Raw genomic sequence first — 19,595 nt, 5'->3', positions numbered from 1 at the left:
CTCTCAAATCCTAAAATGTGTTTTAGCTATGAAGGGGAAATTCTAATTATAAGCGCTTAGCAGTGGTAACTTGTGACTGAGAAATCATGTGGCACAGAGGGCAAGAAGGCCCAACTAGAAGAAGGGTTAAATTGTCTGGAAGCAGGAATGCCAGAAACAGAAGGACACCTTTCCAGGGACTCAAATTTCCCTTGGTGATGAGATAAGAAAGCCTCAGCTTTGTCTTGTAGCTATCCTGGAATGGGAGCCCTCAGAGACCCATGCTTAGGGGCCAACTTTGGGCAGCAGAGCTGGGCTGGTGGATGGACCCACAGCTGGGCTGAGGTGCCCCATGCAATAACTCTTAGGACTGGTGCTGGCACAAGGGCATATAAGAAGTGTGCTTGTGATGCATCTTTGCAGACTCCATGTAGAACCATGTATTGTGGTAGGACTCTGCCCAATGCTTTGTTCATTAATTTTTTAATATATATTTAAGCACAAATGTGTGTTTAGTTTGCCTAAAGGGATACCAAAATTTTCCCTAACAGCTACCAAACTGATCAGTCACTGTAAAGTCTTAATGAGTTTTGTTTGTTTTTTGGTTGGTTGGGGTTTTTTGGTTTGTTTTTTGGGTTTTTTTTTTTTTTAGTGTATTTGCTATGGAAACACAAGAAGGGATATACTGCACCTTCAAGATCTAGTTCTATGCTACCTCACACTTTCTGGCTTTCCATGAATTTATAGCTCCACTCAGCTGCTATACTATTAAGTTTCAATTAATTTGTGCTTTTTCAGTGAAAGTTAATATGCTCACCCCAAATTCCCTCTAGTATCAATAGATATTTTGTCTTTGAAAAGAATGCATATATATAGCATTTTTATAAGATTCTACTTTCCAGGCAGACTATATACTGTTCTTCAAATTTCTATAAATTTCATGGGCTTATGCAACTCTTGGCACTACTAGAAGCCTTGCTATTAACTACAGTGGAATTTGAACTAGGTTTTTAGTTTTTTGTCTTCTAGACTTTCTACTTTCAAGATCTTTTATAATATGAAACATAGTGACTCCGATTTTTAAACTATACTGCCTGTTGTTCTCCCTTGCCTATATTCCAACAGTTGCATCAAAGATTCTGTTTATACAAATAATTTTATAATTAGCCTGAAAAATACTTAAGATTCTTTATCAGCATTTTATCATGTAGGTCACTGAACTGGGATAGTTAGGTCAGTTGATTTATCAAACAAAAGAAAAAGAGAAAAAGTGAAAGATTGTGGTTTGTAACTACACAGAAACGCATAGTGCTACTTTACTATATTACTTACAACCTCTTGAGTTCCTTCTCAGCAATAGGTCTGAATTTCCAGTGAACAGCATTAGTCACGGGACATAGCAAACTGATTTGCATAGAACTGCATGTGCTAGCTGCGACTTTAACCTGCAGAAGCCAATGGAGCCATGTTTCTGGCTCCCAGAATGAGAGAGAATAGCTTTTGTACGTCAACAATTTCTGTACAGGGATTCTTGTCCTGAACAAGTGACTAAGTTCCTTTCCTGCCCCTCCCCAAAGTTAGCTAAACTTCATTTGTGTATAACTTACAGAGTAAAAGAGATTTTTAATTTAAAAAGAAATCCATTTTATTTTTTTTTATGACTTGTTGCATTAATCATAATGAATACTATGAATTACTTTCCACCAAGTCTGTGAACTAAGCAATTTCTGCCTAGGATAAAAATGTAACATTCAGTGCCAGTCAAATCAAACCAAATATATAATCCTGAATATTCTCTACCCCAAATATCAACTTAGCATTCATTTTTTAAAATCAAGGAAGCAATAAAGTCATAATTTTTTCCTAATCTATGGATAGTAGGACAGGAATCTCTGAAATTTTGCATTACAAAAATAGTTAACTAAGATCTATGGATCAAAAGATATTGAAAACTGAAAAACTCTCCTTAAGTATGTGTTAATTACGAAGAACACATTTAATATATACAAAAAAGAGCAATTACTGATTTTATAAATGATCTTGTTTACAAACACTTATATAAATTCTTGAAGGGTGGGACTGGTACAGATACATCAAAAGACTCCAGATACAAGTGAAATGCTCAGAGGGTAGCCTTGAAACTGAGCTCAGAAACTGTTTACTGAAGTTTGTGTAGACAATTTTATCTTTACTAAAAGCTCCAGAATAACTATCCGCAAAAACGAAGATTTGCCTAAAGAAGAATGAGCTATATCCACTGCATTTATATCTTCAACAGCTCCTTCACAGTAGGATGTTATCTCTACAGGGAACTAAGCAAGTAAGTCTGGGGAATAAGAATGTATTTTCTCACACCGCAGAGTCCAGTCTATCATGCTGCTGAAGACATATTCAGTTTATATACAGAAACTGGGATGTTCCCCCCACCTTTCTTTTCCTACATTTGAAAATAACAAGATTTCTTTCACTTTGAACAAATAAAACAGTTAGTTAGCTCACATTCACTACAGAAAACTAAGCAATGTTTTCTGTCAGTTTGAAGTAAGTTCTGCCAAGAAACTGCAGACACTTGCAGTGCCATTCTGCTCCCCTTCTATTTATAGTTAAGTGTCTTGAAACTTTATACATTTGCACAAATCAAGGTTTAAACAAGGGTTTCATTTTAAACTAACTAAATTAGGGTGAAGGATTTTCAGTATCTAATTCTGGAAATTGAACTTTGCTGCATAAAACATCTCAAGTGCTAACTAGTATTAATGTTATGACATTTAGATGCTCTGATTTACTTGCTAGAAATAGTAATTTACCTAAATTTATTTTTATACTGCCTCATACTCATGAACAGTTCAAGTATACATCTTTCTATACTGCACACAGCCACACAAAAACTCTCTTAAAATATAGAATGTATTCAGTCCACCAAACAACATTTCTATCAAGACTGTTCCTCAATGTATGTGCTCCCTTCCACATTTTATTATTTAGTAAAGAAATCAGTTATCTCTTTCACCAGTAATGTTGAGACCTCGTGATCATAATGGTTTCATTTGTCTATCTAGGTGTTAACGCTTTATCACATAATTATGTCAGACTATTCTGAGTGATAACCAATTTACTGGCTTGTTCTTGAATGAATGCAGACTCAAATTTTACTTTGCCATTTACAAATAAATAAATCAATCACAAAATGTAACACCTGAACTGGGATTATATTTAAAAGAGTATTCAATTACAATATGTTTGAGGCAACAGGATTAAAATGAACTTTTACTTTTAACATTTCAATAACTTAAATCCCAGATTTCCTATAAATGTTTTAGGAAAGCTGTAGTGCTCGTTCATTTTAAATTAAGAATTTAATGAAAAGATTTTGGAGTAAAAGAAGAGAAACACTGAAAAAGCTACATGTTTCTGCTCTATTTTGCTACAATAAACGGTGATCTACAACTTTCAGTTATTAAACCACAGAGACTACACACTATTTATTTAACAGAAGAGAAGCAGTCCATGCTTTTAATGTTTCTTTACAAATAATTAAAAAAAACAGCCAGAAAAAAAGAGTCAAAAAAAGTGCCGTCGCTTATTTGCAAGATCCAATGGCTGTAACTCTTGTGTCTCATATAGCCACACTGTTCTCCCTTTCTGGCTAGAAATAGACCTCAGAGGAATCACCCTATAAATATTTCCCTTTGTCAGATATTTGCATTAGGGTGATACACATTTTCCTCTGCATGTACATACTTTTCCCTTTTGCCTCTAGAAGGAGTAGCAGTGAACAGCCCACACCTATATAAACTTTAGTATCTAAAAGCAGGAAAGCACAACCCCACCATGTGCAATGATCAAACAGGAGATAAAGCATGAACTAAAAGCAAAACCTGTGCACTAAAAATCCCATATACATACTAATAATTTACTAATAATTAGATCTAATAAGAGACAAAAGGGATAAAACCAAATCATGACTGTACTTAAGGGTGTCAAAGGAAAAAAAAAAGATAATAAACTTGGGACTGATATGTAAAACTGTCTTACTTTGCCAAATAATTTGTAGAATGTTAATTTCTACCAGTTTCTTAAGATGTGCCTCAGCATGTTCACTGCCTTGGAAGTTGCTGTTCTAACGACTGCCATGTTCTTGGTCTGAGATCAAGGCTGGTATCCTGGGAAAGCAGAATTGTGCATGAGCTCCCGGTGTCAACCAGTGTGAGTGGAACTGTCCCATTCAGCTGTTTCATTTCAGAATAGGAACTGGGACAGTTCCTGCCCATTTTGAAAAAAGTAAACAGGGATGTCTGTCACATCAGTTAAAAGATATTGTTTCTTTTTGCTCTCTTTCTTTCTCTCGATGTTTACAAGAAACTGTAGCTCTGCAAATATCACCCAAATAAGCAACTGAAGAATCCACATACAGAATCAAATTAGATCATTGTGGTTCTTACATTATCTCTTACCTCCATCTGATGTTTCTGAGTTCAGGAATTTTTAAGAGGACTTACATAAGAACCTCTTTTTAAAGAAATTTTGCCGCACTTTGGATGCATGTGTCTGAAGGCCAAATTCTGCTTTTGGTACACCAGAAAGAGTCTGATTCATGGTACTGTAGATGAAAGTTGGTCTCAAATCAGAAAAATGTGTCAATTCAGTCATGTTTCTCAATCGTGTCTCACAACGAAAAAGAATGTCTTATTTCCCACTTCTTTGAGAATTTCCAGATCTAGAATACCGCATCCAGTTTTGGGCCACTGAGTACAAGACAGACAGTGACCAGGTGGAGGGAGTACAGGCGAGGCCACCAAGATGGTGGGCACTGGAGCGCTTGCTCCATGAGGAGAGTCTGGGGGAGCTGGGCTTGTTCAGCCTGGAGCAGAGATGTCTTTGGGGGGGACCTAACAGCAGCCCCCAAGGCCTACAGGGAGGTCACTGAGGAGACAGAGCCAGGCTCTTCAGAGCAGTGCAAGCTGGGAGGATGAGAGGCAACAGGTATATATTGAAATGAGAGCAGTTCAGCCTGAATATAAGGAGAAGTTTTTCACCATAAGGACAGTCAGGCAGTGGCACAAGCTGAGAGATTGTACAGTCTCCATCCTTAGGTGATTTCAAGACCCAACTGGATGAAGACCTAAGCAGCCTGGTCTGACCTCAGACCTGATGTGCCGTGAGCATGAGATTGGACTGGTGACTGCCCAGGGTCCTTTATCTGAACACTATGATTTTATGAACTTTGCTTTTTATATGGAGATACTTAATCTTACCAGATTTGGCGGTTATCTAGTTTATTTCATGCGATAGAAAATCCGGGCAAACACCAGTTAGAAGAGATGGTTTTACTGCTGTAAAATCATTAAATCTGAAGTCTACCCTTTCAAAAAGCCCCCATGGAATCCCATAAAAAGAAATGAAAACCAAGGTAAGGACCAATTATGTGTGACTGCCAAATTCATTAACATTAACTAACAAGACCTTTGACTTCTAAAACTGCTTGTGCCAGGTGGCTATGACAAACTTGATAAGACAGTACTTGCAAAATATCATTAAACATTTTGAGCTCATTTCTATCAGTACCAAATATTAGATTAAGACAGTAACAATGTTCACATGAATTTGAAAGAATTAGTTACAAACTTCTTTAGAAACCCCACTGCATATGTTATTAAAAGGAAGAAAATAGCTTTCATTCTGAGGGCCAAGACAGGAAAAATACTCCTGATATAACAAATAAATAGCAATAATTAATATAATGACAACAATTAATGCTGAGGTTTGGTTCTTCTCACCCTGTCAAAGCAGAAGTAATTATTTTTTCTGCAAAAACTGCTGATAAAGTAGTTGTGCTGTATATTAGGGATGTTTAATGCTTATTTTCAGACTGTCTCTGTTATACTATGCAATGTTTCAACTGTTGTGTGAGGCTGTGGATTTTCTACTATTTTCTTAAAAGCATTGAAAAACACAGAAATATATTCTATTTGCCCAGACCTCTTCTCTAGTTTACAGTCCAGAAAAGTAATATTTTAAATAAGTGTTTTATTTTGCTATGTGTATCCTGGAACCCTTCTAAAAAAAATACACATTATGCAACCAAAGCTAATTTTAAGTCAAGTGGATATTTGCAAGGCTTGAGATGTGGATGTGGATTCAGGTTTGAAAACCTGAGACACAATCAAAGTGTGTTGACAGCCTCTTTATCTCTCCTTCTAATCATGTGAAAGGCAGCATGATATAAGTATCTTTATGGCATTTTAACATATTTTTTTAAGTCTAGATTTAAGTAATTTAAGTCTAAATTACAAATATCTGTTCTACAAGTACTTCTGATAACTTGTACTGTATATGAATGTAATACAAAATGAGATACATGCAAGCTTATATGAAGTTAGTTATTCTGAAATATTTTACCTGTATAATGAAAAACCTACATGAGACTTTAGCTCTTTTAATGGCTTTTTATTATCAATTTCAACCCATCAGATTTCTGTACTGAAAAAAAACATGAAAAACTATGGGCATCTTCCAAAACTACCTCTAGCTCAGGGATTTCTACAGCTGACTGTCACCTGAATATCTGAATTCCATATAAAATGGTAATAGTTATACAATATCAGAAAAGGCATGGCTAATGAGCTGTCTTCAAGATTCAGATGTTTGTCGCTTTGAACTTTGCTTTCACTACTAACAAAGTACAAATGGCTGACAATGTAAGACTTTCTCCTGCTCATTTCTTATGAAAGGATGGGTGGCTGTGCGATATCTTCCTCAACATCCATCTGCCTGCATCTATCCTCATTGTGAGTGAGTGGCTGCCTTGTGGCTAATCTCAGCCTGGGTGCTGGGAGACAGCCATGCAATGGGCACAGCTGGACATGCCATGGTCAGGTTGGAGACTGTGCTTTCATATTGACTATGTGGAAAGTAGACATATTTGGTCTTTATGAAAGTTTTATATCTGTTTTTAACAAATACTGGAGCCTGCTTGGACCTTAATGGCTTAACAAGATTGAACCATTGCTGCTTTCCTGAAGAGCATGGTGCCTCCCCAAAATCACATACGAAGTGGGGGTGAGGCCCTACCCTGCTTAGTTTTGCAAATACTTTTGCTAATCATTCAGCAGTGGCAAGTGGCACCCTCAATGGAGTGGGTCTGCATGCAGTTTGCTTCTGTTCACATTGGGATTTCTGATGTTATGTCAGTGCAGGGGTCTTCCCTGCTTTAAAAATTAAAGCATGCTTCATGGCTTAGTGTGATAGCAAAGCCAATCTGATAGCAAGCTGCTACAGAAAGTGGAAGTCTTGTTGCCTTGAAATTTCCCTCGCACCTAGTATACTGGTTTAGTTGCAAAATGAGACAAAACAAAACAAAACAAAACTTTTCCACAGTTATGCGTTGGCTGTAGAGTCTGTAGATCTGCTACAGGGAAGAGAGGGTAGCAAGGAGATAACTGAACACATGTTTTTCAGTGATTTGTCATTGGTTAGGCTTCATTGTAATGTCAGACTGAGCCTAAGTAACTATCCTAGGATAAAACCTTTTCTTCTTTAAATCAAATTGAGATGTATAAAAAATGGCTTCTTGCAGGGAGAGAGATTTATAGCAGATCTGAAACCAGAATACATGCGATTACTTAAAATAGTATTTCTATTTTTCCCGTTCTGCTAGAACAGAAGGTAGTGAACCACTATTAATGTTACACATTAGATTCTCATTAGTCTCTAGTGAACTGTAAACATATTTATCTCAATTTCATCCATCAAGTTATGTACTCAGTATTAATGAAAATGGTACTAATATTTTAATACCTCAAGACTACAGTCTAACAAGAATTCAGTCATTAATCTGAAGACTTTAAAAAGTGTTCATGTTAACATCAAGTCTTAATTCTGTAGCATTTTAACCTTCACAAAAGAATGCAACAGCAAAATACAAGAGCTAATCACAAAATTAAAATCAAGAAATTTGGTATAACATAAAATTCTAGTTATTTGTATGACAAACACATGGGAGGGAAAGAGGGGAATCACTATAGCCATTTCAGGCCTTGAAAACACGAATCTACTCAGAATACCAGCATGCCCATTAGCAACAATATATCAGGCATATAAATCTAAAACCTTTTAAACCTTCCTTTTAAAATTAGTGTGGTGCAATTAACCTGACTACCTGTCATAACTCTTATGATTCCCCAGCCTATGTTACTCTCCCCACCTTGAGAAGGAAGTTTTTACTCATGTGAGATGATTCAGATGCTAGCAAAGCAGCTGCTGAACTGCCACAGGTTGTATCCAGCAGGCAAAACTCTATATAATATTGAAATTTGAGCCTTTTGTGTGTGAAACAGACACCAAAATACACCTTTTCTAATTAGAGCATTTACATCTCAAATAGATCTGATGGGATTTTCCATCTTTAGTATTTCTAGTTGAATAATCTATAGTCAAGGGAAAGCTATGCAGGTGACTTATATGCTCAAAGCAAACTCGAACATCGGTCCTAAGTTAAAAAACAAAGACTTATACATGGAAAGCCTAACCAAATCATTAATGTATAGTAAGTAACATTTGGAAATACTCTTAGCCTGAATTTTGTGGAAATACACTTAACCTGAATTTTGCAGTGATATGGAACAAATATGATGTATCTAACATTACTATAGGAACTTAAATGTAGTTTAAAAAAACAGGGGAAAATGATATTTTACTTCACATCTTTTTCAGACAGCCAAGATTAGGAATCAGTTTAAATAAACAGTAAATATTCAAAATTTTAGATCCCTCTAGCTCTTCAAAATTAGGTAGAAGTTACAGGCAGGGGCAAGGCATCTCAAAAGCAGAATTCCCAGGAAGAATCCCTTTTACAAAATTATTTTATTCTGATTGAAATGAAGAAACGCTGAATATTCAAGTAGCCAATGAGGAGATTTCTATATATTTATTTAATTGAACTCATTAATTAAATGAAGGCTCATTTTTCTATGGTAAAAATCACAAGGTGTTTCTGATTTCAAGCTTCGTGGTTCTCAGAAAATTATGTTAAAGCTAGAGATACAAACAATTAGGCTAAAATCTAAAATGATCAATGTCTGAGACTGAATGCCAGTATATGCACAGGTGGTGAGACTTTCTCCTTTGCACTCTTCTAAGCTCATGCACCAGAAAGGAAATCACAATTCCCAGGAAAAAGCTACATTCATCACCTCCCGAGCCACATCTACTTCTTTTTTAGCAAGGATAAAGTTAGTGTGGATAGTTTCAGCTGGCTATATGCTGAAAAAACAACCTTGTTAAATGGGGGAACTATCCCCATGGAATGTGAGCTGGCAGAAGGTCAAAGTCTGCAAGAAAAATTCAAAATCAGCTGCAGCAGACCCACAACGCAGATCCAAAGTATCAATTTTCAAAATAATCGAACCATTACTTAATACATGAAGTACTCAATAATAAAATATATTCTTTTATTTGCCCTGAATACATAATAATAACCATTAGAAGTGAATTCAGTAAATGCTTTTTTTCACCCATAGTTTTGAGTGAGTAGAATTTCTGGCAGCTACCCAAACGGGTCACCACGAACAGGATAATGTGGCAATCTGTTATCATTAGCTCTGTTGGAAAGGTTTGGAAGACACCAGAGAGAATTAAATGACCTGGAAAACTCAGTCTATGGAAAAGTCTATTGTACTCATCTCCGTTATTTCCACCTCTACGCATCACTGGAACAGTGGAACAACATGATTTGCAGTAGTAACAAAGATAAAGGTCATTTTTCTGATTTTCCTTTATCCAGCACAAGCCATTTAAGGATTGTTAAATTCCACACATACAGAAAGTGACTAATTCATGTCAGGTACTTCAACTCTCTCAGTATGTTAATCTATCAAAATCTTCACATTTGGAAGACAATGCAGAGTTGTATTTTTGAAAATCGCTGCCACATTTTTTTCCTGTCAATCACTGTTACAACTGTCAGAATTTCAGATGGTCTAAAATAACAATATACAAACCCCCTATACAGCCAATTTTAGCAACTGTTTTTCCTAACTGGTGCAATTTTTTCCAGCAAAATTTGAAAGAAGGATCAGTTCTAAAAAGGTCTGTTAAATGTAATCACTATGCCAAGGTCCACATGGTAAAGATAGATACTATAAAAAGACTGACACAGCCTATTCAAAAATACGCATCTGAGAGATTTCTTTTGTTTATGTAAGCTTTGTTGCTGTTGTTCAACATTTATCTGACTGATTAACTTAAAATGAAGAATCAGACTTTGACATGCACCAGCTATTTTGATTTAACAGTTGTGTATGTAAGCTTTATTCCTGGGAAATCCAACAAAAGATAAGTCCACAGAAATGAAAGAACAGAAACAAGGGAATGAGCAGAATCTTAGGCAAAAAACTGGACATCTTGTGCATTTTGGGAAAAGAGGGATGAAGGTATTCCTGGACCTCAGAGCTGAGAAAATATTCAAGCAACTGTAGCCAAGGGAGCTGAGTGTTTTCCCTAAACCTCTTTTATTTCACACTATGCACTTACTGAGAGGTTGAGGGCGTGGGGTACCAAAGATATTGTTTTGAGGCCATATTCTTCACCAGTAAATAAGCAGGTCTTGCTTAGGCATAAAATTGTGCCAAATCAACTTCCTTCTTTATAGAAGTGGAACAGAACACAGTATAATTTGTGTTTCACTGGCAATCTATGCTATTTCTTACATAGGAATTTCTATAAATTAACACTTTAACATTTATTAGCACTGAATCACATGAATTTAAGAAACACACAGAAGACACTGTTCTGCTCTATTGCAACAGAAGATGAAGTTAACATCATGCACAAAGGCTGGCAAGCCAGAAGTTAATTCTGTCACCTGATATTATAGATTTATGTAGAAAGAATATCTACATAAATGATCCTGTTATATTTGTCAAAACAGGACTATCAAAAGCCTCCAGCCTAAAGACTGAGTTCTGTCACAGTATACACAATTATTCAGCCTATAAACAGCTATTATTTTGAGAAACAGAAATCTTTAGGAAGTTAAATTTTCAAACAAAATTATGGCTTAAATTTATCTTTGCTGATCTTTAGCAAGAAAGATAAGAGAAAGCGATTTTTCATTTATATCTTGGGAAAAAACTCTTTGCTCTTCTCTCTTCCTATCACGTCTTGCTCCTCAAGGACATTAAAGACACCTATTAAATGCCAGAATTCCCACTTTGCATGCACTCAGAGCAAAAATGTTTTTCTATATAATGAATATCCTTCAGTAAATCTTCTACTGTAATAAGGCTTGTACAGAGAAAACAAGTTAAAATTCACCTGCCAATCTTTCCTATGCTTTTAGTGGTTGCAATACATTGTCAAGAGGAGGAAAATGAATTAAACTGTGTTATATTTAAGATGGCACTGTGAATCTACTCATATCAAGTTCATCAGTTCTAATTCAGTTATGTCTGTTTGGAGGTCACTGTCTGTCTCATTCATTACAACGGCTTTCTAGTTTTCTGATATGATTCTCAATTAGTTGGGTAGGCAGGTAAAACATCTGACATCCAGCAATGAACTATGTGCTTCCAAATATGTTTGCACAGCCACACATTACACTTTAGCAAGTTCTTTATGTTGACCTATTAATAAACCATAGTTTGAGGTTGAGAATAAAGACTCAACTCCAAAAATTAATTAGAGGTGTTCTGAACTACATGATCATAAGTCATTCAGATACTAAATGATGGAGCACACCAGTTAACAGAAAACTGCAGACATTTACTCCATCTTATTTCAATCTGTGTCTGTATTAATGATAAATTTAAAGTGAATATCCATTGTTCATCTGGATAATGAATATCAGATTCAAATGACTTATACCTACAGCTGTTATATTGCATGGGTTTGTATCACAACAGGCTCTTAATAAGCACACCACTTTTGACATTCACCTGCTTCATTAATACAGATTTGTATTTATTCAAATATTCTAATAAAACATGCACTGAGTTATACAAAACCACTTAATATTAGTAGGGAACAGACTCTGCCTAGCAGGGTGCATTATCCTTGACCTTTAGGTGTACCTTCATGAGAACCTGCCTGTGATTTCAGATTCCTGTAACAAGCCCACCGTATTCTAGAACTAGACCAAGCCACAATGAAATACCTGGAAGGTTAGAAGTGCAGTATAGACTTTGTTTCTAAATCTTATCTACAGAGATTTGCAGAACTAATAAATGTTATTAAATATAAGACAAGAATTATTTTTAAAAAGCGATTCAGTGCACCCAGGTTAAGGGTATACTACAGGATTATTTTAAAACATTTACAAGGAGTGTTAAACAATTTCAAGAAAGAACTTTCTACAATACCATGATAAGAAACATAACAATATTATCCAGAAAACTGGATTTATTTTTTAAATTTGTGTTTCATTTCTAGCTTATTCAGGTTAAATTGCTGGTGAGAGCTTGTGTGTTCAATTTTCATTTTATAATCTAATGTATACAAGCAATAAAGCTTATAGACATATTCCAAAAGCAGTTTAGTTTAAATATCCACTACCTCAACTCTCCTATTGGCTGAACAGAAGTTGTCTTCAAAACAGAAGTTATGTCCACAGATTAGTTCTCGTATGTGTGAAAACTGATGTTGCTCAGGGGCTGAACTGAATCACAATGTATTAGGACTCCTTTTCGGTAATCTGTGGAATAGAAAAAAAGAAATAAAGTGATATATATGTGTAGAGCTGTATCTGAAGCCTTGGATCACTCAGCCCTTCTTGTATGTGGAGATCTGTTCATCTGAATGATATATCATTCCTTGTATGTTGCATGACATGGCGATGCTGGTTGGCTGTATGAACTAAATCTGAGATACCTTTCTTGTTTAGGAATGGATACTGAATTCAGAAGTGCTTTGTTTTATGCTGTTAAGGGGAAAAATGGTATTTCTTGCAACAACAAAAAATGAAACGGGAATGAAGGATTCTTTTTTATCTGCTACCCTATAAAAAAAGACTAGTAGAGAAGAATGGAAAAGTTACAAATTTACATTATTAGTCTTTTGTGTTTATGTATATTCATCTACAATGGAAGGAATATAAAATGATTTCTGTTGTTTGAATTTAAACAACCTCATAAGCATTTTTCTAAAGATGCTTTCTCATATTATTTTTTTAAAGTGGCCTTTTCCAGACAACATGCAATTACATCTTTGTTGATTACTTAATTTTGAAATTATTAATTTGAAATTATGCTAGAGGCATGTGACATCATTTGGTTTTTCTTCCTAAAAAATACAGCATAAGACCTCCTTAAAATAATTATTATTTGAACCAGAGTCTCTTCTACCTAGATATCCAATCATTAAGTTAAATTGGCAACAACAGAGAAACTACAACACTTTCAGTAAATTTTAACAATTGTTAGCATCCTCAATTAGAAAAGTAAAAAAAAACTCCAACCAACCAAATAAAAAACACATGTTGTGATGCTATGTGAGATTTTAGATTAATTTACTTTCACATAAAGGCTGAAAACTTGTCTATTTCCTGCACAAGTCTTTATTAACTAAACAGTAAACACTGTTATATCATCTTAAAGATTTCCTTTTTCCTAGTTTTTCTTGTACACAACCTAAATTAAGTTCTCAGGTGCTTCTTACCTTGACTTTTGCAATACTTTATCCTGATTAAAGGAGTCACAAGAATGTCTTCCCATTCCAAATTATTGTCTACTTAAGATATTTTCCTGGGAATCAGTCAGCAGCCAGGAACTACATTTATTTAATAATTTTGGGCTTAGTAAAAAATAAGCAAATAAATAAAAGACAATTAACTATCCTAGTCAGACCTGTCTATGTTGTTACCAGGAAACATATTAGATGTCTAAAGTCATTCTACCAAAGGCACTGTGGTAGAACTAACTACCAATTTCATAGCTAATGCACTGGAGAATTATGAACAATCTTTCCTCACTGTATTGGCCTTGAAGTTCGAATTGAAAAATTTACCTAGACCTTGCCTTTAGAAAGGTACTGAAATCAGGGACTGGACAGTAGTTTGCACTTACATTGCATATTTATAAAAAGAAATCAGTACATGGGGAAAATTCTGATGCTGTTCTCATTAACATTTTGTAGACCAGCCTAGTGGATAAGAATTTACCTAAGTGATATTACAGCTCAATCCAGTACTGCTTGAATGATTCAAAGCTACGTCTGCAGTTCAGCAACCATTTAGATTTGTGAGGTAGAGAAAGGCAAACTGCTCACCTCTCTGTCAGAGGCTGTCTCACCTTGAAGAAAAAAGTGAAATTTTATAAAGATTATGAAGAGAAAGATTACAGAAAACCAGTAATGAATTGTCATGATTTAGCACCAGTCAGCAACTAAACACCACGCAGCCACTTGCTTACTCCCCTGACCCCTGTGGGATGGGGGAGAGAACCAGAAGGGCCAAAGTAAGAAAACTTGTGGGTTGAGATAAGAAGAGCTTAATAATTAAAATAAAACAATAGAAACAACAACAATAATAATAATATAATAAAAAGGAAAATAACGAGAGAGAGAGTGAGAGGTAAAACCTCAGGAGGAGGGAAAAAACGCAAACAACAAGTGATGCAACCGCTCACCACCCACTGACTGATGCTGCCAGTCCCTGAGCTGCAATCTCTGCTTCCCCCAGTCCCCCCAGTTAATGTAGTGGGCATGATGTAATATGATATGGAATATCCCTTTGGTCAGTTTGGACCAGCTGTCTTGGATGTGCCCCCTCCCCTCCCGGATTCTTGTGCACCCGGCAGAGCATGGGAAGCTGGAAAAGTCCTTGACTAGTACAAGCACTACCCAGCAACAACTAAAACATCCATGTGTTATCAATATTATTCTCATACTAAGTCCAAAACAGAGAACTGTACCAGCTACAGTGAATAAAATTAATTCTATTCCAGCTAAAACCATGACGTGAAGCAACCATATTGGAAGAGAGAAAATTAGATCTCACTTCCCATTCACTTACAGTATTTGTATGTTTTTAATCACTAATGATAATACATAGAATCACAGAATCACAGAATGGTAGGAGTTGTAAGGCACCCACAAGAATCATCAAGTCCAACCCCTGACCCTGCACAGGAGAACCCCAAAATTCACACCATGTGTCTGAGGGCGTTGCCCAAGTGTTTCTTGGATATCATCAGTGAGTAAGATATTGTCACTGCTTAACAGGCCACGGTCTCTGTACTAACTCTGCAAGGCTTCAAGACTGGGACTTGTCATGTTTACTTTGTCTGAACTTGTTTCACCTAACTAAACTTTCTTGTAGCTGGTAGAGCTGTAACAGCAATCTTTGAAATGACCAGGTAACTAGGTCCATTTAATTTTACTTTTGCTTTTCCTTCTATGGCACAATTTTCATATAGATAGTAGTAACAGGTAGTTATTCTGTGTATAATCTTATATTTATGACTCTAAAATAATGACGTAGCATAGAGGAATATAACCATGGTATGACAAAAGAGACGCACCAAAACTGGGGATGCAGGATGCAATGTAGAGAGGGGTAGACACACAATGACAAGAGAAAGGACACAGGCTGATGATGGACACCCAATGGCTATAAACAAACCACTAATGGTCAGCTAAGGAGATGCAGACCTATCAAAATCAGTTTTACATGCAAAAAATAGGACAAAGAACATGTATCTAACATATGTAAAATGCACCATAAGTAGTTAATCCAGATGAAGCGTGTACTTCAAAACCAGTGAACAAACAGCGAGTTGTGAGCATGTTAGCAAACATATAAAAATGTCACCATGTGAATTTTAGATGAGAAGGAATAAATCATTCGCATGAATCACAGTGAAGGACTCAGGATGTTGACAACTAGCTGTACCCTCCCCCCAGGCTGAAGACAACCTTTGGAGCCAGGTGTTGGAAAATCAAACTTAATACCATAAAAGTGCCAAATATTAGAAGTGCGCACATGGAAATTTCAACAACTCCTGCAATAGTATTATTTTCTTTATTTTCTATTTCTTTCTTTTTCCTGTGATAAAATTAACTGAACTAATAAGAATTCTTGAAGTAGACAGTTAGGGTTTAAATTATACTAACAACAAATTATTGAATTTACATAAAAGTTGTGTTTCTTTTTTGGCCATAGAATTACAGTGAGCATAAAAATTTCGCATCCTCACATCAGCTTTGGTACTTATTCCTAGATATTATTAAGCTGATCAATCATTTGCCTGCAGGGTTTACAGCCACACCTGGGAAAGAAACACATTGCACTTAGGAATCATGTCATCCTGTGGTGTTTCAGTTCTATATATATATATGTGTTGGGACTTTATTTTTTGTAGAAGAAATTAAAAAGAAGAATATAAATTCTCTGTTGAAATAAAGCCAAATAATTTATCTTACACGTAACTTGCACTTAACTTTTCTATTTCCTTGAGTTTCTTTCTCTTGCATAAGTTACAGAGGTATATATACATGATCTGTTTGAGTGTGTGTGTGTACAGTATAAGGTGATACTGCGTGTTCATACATATCTATATACCTATATATTAATATTTCTTATTTTTGGACTGATTTAATGTGAAATAACAGGAACAATTTACCTGGGTTTTTTTCTACTAGTGGTCACAGATTTCGTTTTATAAAACTTTTTTTAAAATAAAAATAATTCTGTTGTATTTTCAGCTTTGAACTGAATGTCAAAAGAATAATTTTGCAAAAAAGCATTGCTCAGTAACATGGAAGTATGATGCATTAAGAGGAAAAGAACTACAGTTTATTCAAACTTCTTACTAGATAGCATCATCTGCAGATCACTGAATTCTGCAGAAGGTGGGCTAGCCATTAGATTCCAGTAACTGGAAGAAACAATAAATCACCGCTTTTACAGCCCATTACACCCAAAGGTCTAAAACCTTTCTGTGGTTATTTGCAAGCCTCAGAGTATTCCAGCTGCAGTCTCACACTTTCCAACTTTCTGTGACTAATAGATGCTATACTATAGAGTGAACAGGAAATTAGAGTGGAAAGGAGGTGTAAAATCAGTATCCACAGAAAGGCTATGCAGGAAGGCTGTGAAGAATAGTTTACTGTAGGGCTATGCAGTCTCCCAGTGAACCTCAGACAAGACAAATTACATTCTCATTATTGACCACTTAAGAATCAGTGAATTTTTCTGTGTTAGAAAGGGAAAGGAGTGATAAAATTATTAAATATTGTGGAAGGGCAAGGTAGGAGAGGGAAATAGGGAGATAATAGGTTTGGGGAGATATTTGATTGAGACCTGCTCTAGTTAGATAGAGAAAAAATAGCTTGAGAGGTGTATAGATCTTTCTCCTGCTTTTGACCTCTAACAGGAAAGCTATGCCCTTTTAAAGTTTCATTTTGTGTAGAAGCGCAATATCCTTCATGTTTCCTTAAAACATGCTGGCAATTGACTTGCTCTTCTGAATTTATTAAACAAATCTACTGCTTCTGATGCAGCACAGTTCAGAAAAATATTTACCTTTTGCTCACCTGCCTATACAGTAATTATACTTTTTTTCTTGAAGTGGCTAAATCAGATCCTCCTCCCACTTCATTTAACCTCTTTCCTATTACATCAAATGGGTCTACAGTTTCTAGCTATTTCAAAAATGTGTCAGGGCAACACCAGCTCTATGGAAGAAAGACGCTTCTCTAGGAAATGTAATGCCTCCCACATTGAACTGGAGGAAACTCCAGGCATCTTTAGACAGTGGAAGAGGGTTTTGCTATCTGTGTCTATACTACAGGCAAGAGGTTCCTGCTCTGCAACCAGGCTACCTGGTGACTGCAAGGCAGACAGTACCATCCTCAGCAAACAGTTTCCATTAAAATCAAAGACAGTTGTGTTCCTAAATATCCTCTGGGAGGCCTTGTACTGTAGGTTGCACTGAAGAATATGCTTGCTACAAAAAACTCAGTACTTCCACTGTGTATGTATGTTGTAAGACTGCTTTTGAATTCTTAGTGCAATGTTTTCCATTTAGTATCTTTTTCTTCTGCTTTTCTGCTTCGATCTATTTCTGATATTGTACAGTCTTCACAGGTGAATATTAAAAGGGAATATGAGAAGAGACACAGAGGGTAGGTATACCAGGGAATATTAAAGGGAAGAAATTGCTCCTCAGGCTCATTATCCAGTCTACTGGTCATTACACAGGTTATCACATTTCAGCCCAAGCCTTTTAAAAGACAAGGTAATTTAAAATAGAACTTAAACACTTACAACTACTCCATGGGTTGGTCATTTCTCCTATCTCACATTATCCTTTAATTTCTGTTTTGAATTCATCCACATAGGAATCAAAGATATAACACATACCTTGATGGAACATCACCAGGGATTTCTACTGATTTATTAGGAAGTATGAAAGAACTCCTGTACTTGTGTGATGGGCAACAGTTTGGTGGGCTCAAGGGAAGCTGAGTCTAATTCTGAACTTAACTGAAGAAGATTATTCCACTTAGAAACTAAAAGCTAAATCCTGCAGTGGTGAGAAATTGTTTTTTACAGGCACAAGACAAGCAGGTACAAGGGAATTATATGTATCGCATAGTGAGTGGCTTGTTACGATCCTCAGAGTGATTTTTAGCCTGTTCACTGTAGTTAATAGACTCAACCTATAGGAAAATTCTAAAAAGTCTGTGAATTTAAGAATGTCTTTCAAATTCTCTCTGGAGCTCAATAATTAAAAAAATTCTTAATAAATATTTAGTCTGGCAGACAGAGGTGGAGAGTGTTATTCAAATCATAAATATATAGCAACAGGTCCATCTTTAAATTTAAAAGACATCTTGATATTTACAAGTAGTCTTGTACTGACTGTTGACATACACCTTCCTTCCACAAGCTCCAGAAACAGTAGGCATGATCCCAAAATAGTCCTTCTTCCCCTCCCTGCATTGTAATAACAAAAATAGCGACTGTAATATCTGTAATACCACTCATGTTGTCTGCAATGTATCATGATTTTTTTCACAATAGAAGTAAATATCCATTTTCCAGAAGGAAAAACATGGAGAGATGAACTGGCTAGTGAAAGGTCACCAGTGGCCATTGCCAATAAAGATGAAGGCTATAATGAGGATTTCTTGTAAACTGTAGAGTTCAGTAATGGAAGGATCTGATTGCTTAGACGCAGATTTTGAAAGAGCAAAATTCTGTGGCAGGACATAATTCCTAGACTTATACATGAAACTTTGAGGACACACACTCAGCTCCAGAAGATCATTTGCCCAGTGGGCAAATGTTTGTAGATGGTGTGATATTTAGCTTCTCTTTCCTGTTCCTCTAGCATCAGCAGAGAAGCCTGTAAAAGGTGAATAACAGTGCTCTATGTGTGTTAGTTTGGGATTTTACTCTGAGTCATAACTAATACTATAACTTTGTGATGTGAGTGTCCAGAAAGGTAGCCTGGTTAGGAAGGGGAAAATTATTAACTAAAGAAAATGCCGGCTGGCCTGGGAGCTGCAACCCTGAGAACTAGGCCCTGGGATCAGAAACATCCTTGAAAAGTGTAGCTGAAGTACATGTGGGAAACCTGGAAAGAGGTGACATCCTGGGATAGCATCAGTAAGCACAA

General features: G+C 36.0%; 1 protein-coding gene across 2 annotated transcripts in view; it reads right to left on the bottom strand.

Moving 5' to 3' along the window:
* CNTN5 (contactin 5) overlaps positions 1-19,595 on the bottom strand; it is a 673,925-nt gene that overhangs the window by 458,545 nt on the left and 195,785 nt on the right. Inside the window, exon 2 of one of the 2 annotated variants that reach the window (XM_075081792.1) lies at positions 12,529-12,667. The exons of the other annotated variant lie outside the window; for it this stretch is intronic. The gene's annotated coding sequence lies outside the window, so the exon portion shown is untranslated. The remainder of the gene's footprint in view (positions 1-12,528; positions 12,668-19,595) is intronic. 2 annotated transcript variants of the gene reach the window in all.

This window comes from Phalacrocorax aristotelis, chromosome 1 (genome assembly GCF_949628215.1).
Source record: "Phalacrocorax aristotelis chromosome 1, bGulAri2.1, whole genome shotgun sequence".
Classification (NCBI taxonomy): Eukaryota; Metazoa; Chordata; class Aves; order Suliformes; family Phalacrocoracidae; genus Phalacrocorax; species Phalacrocorax aristotelis.
This window is presented reverse-complemented; position numbering and strand designations above follow the sequence as displayed.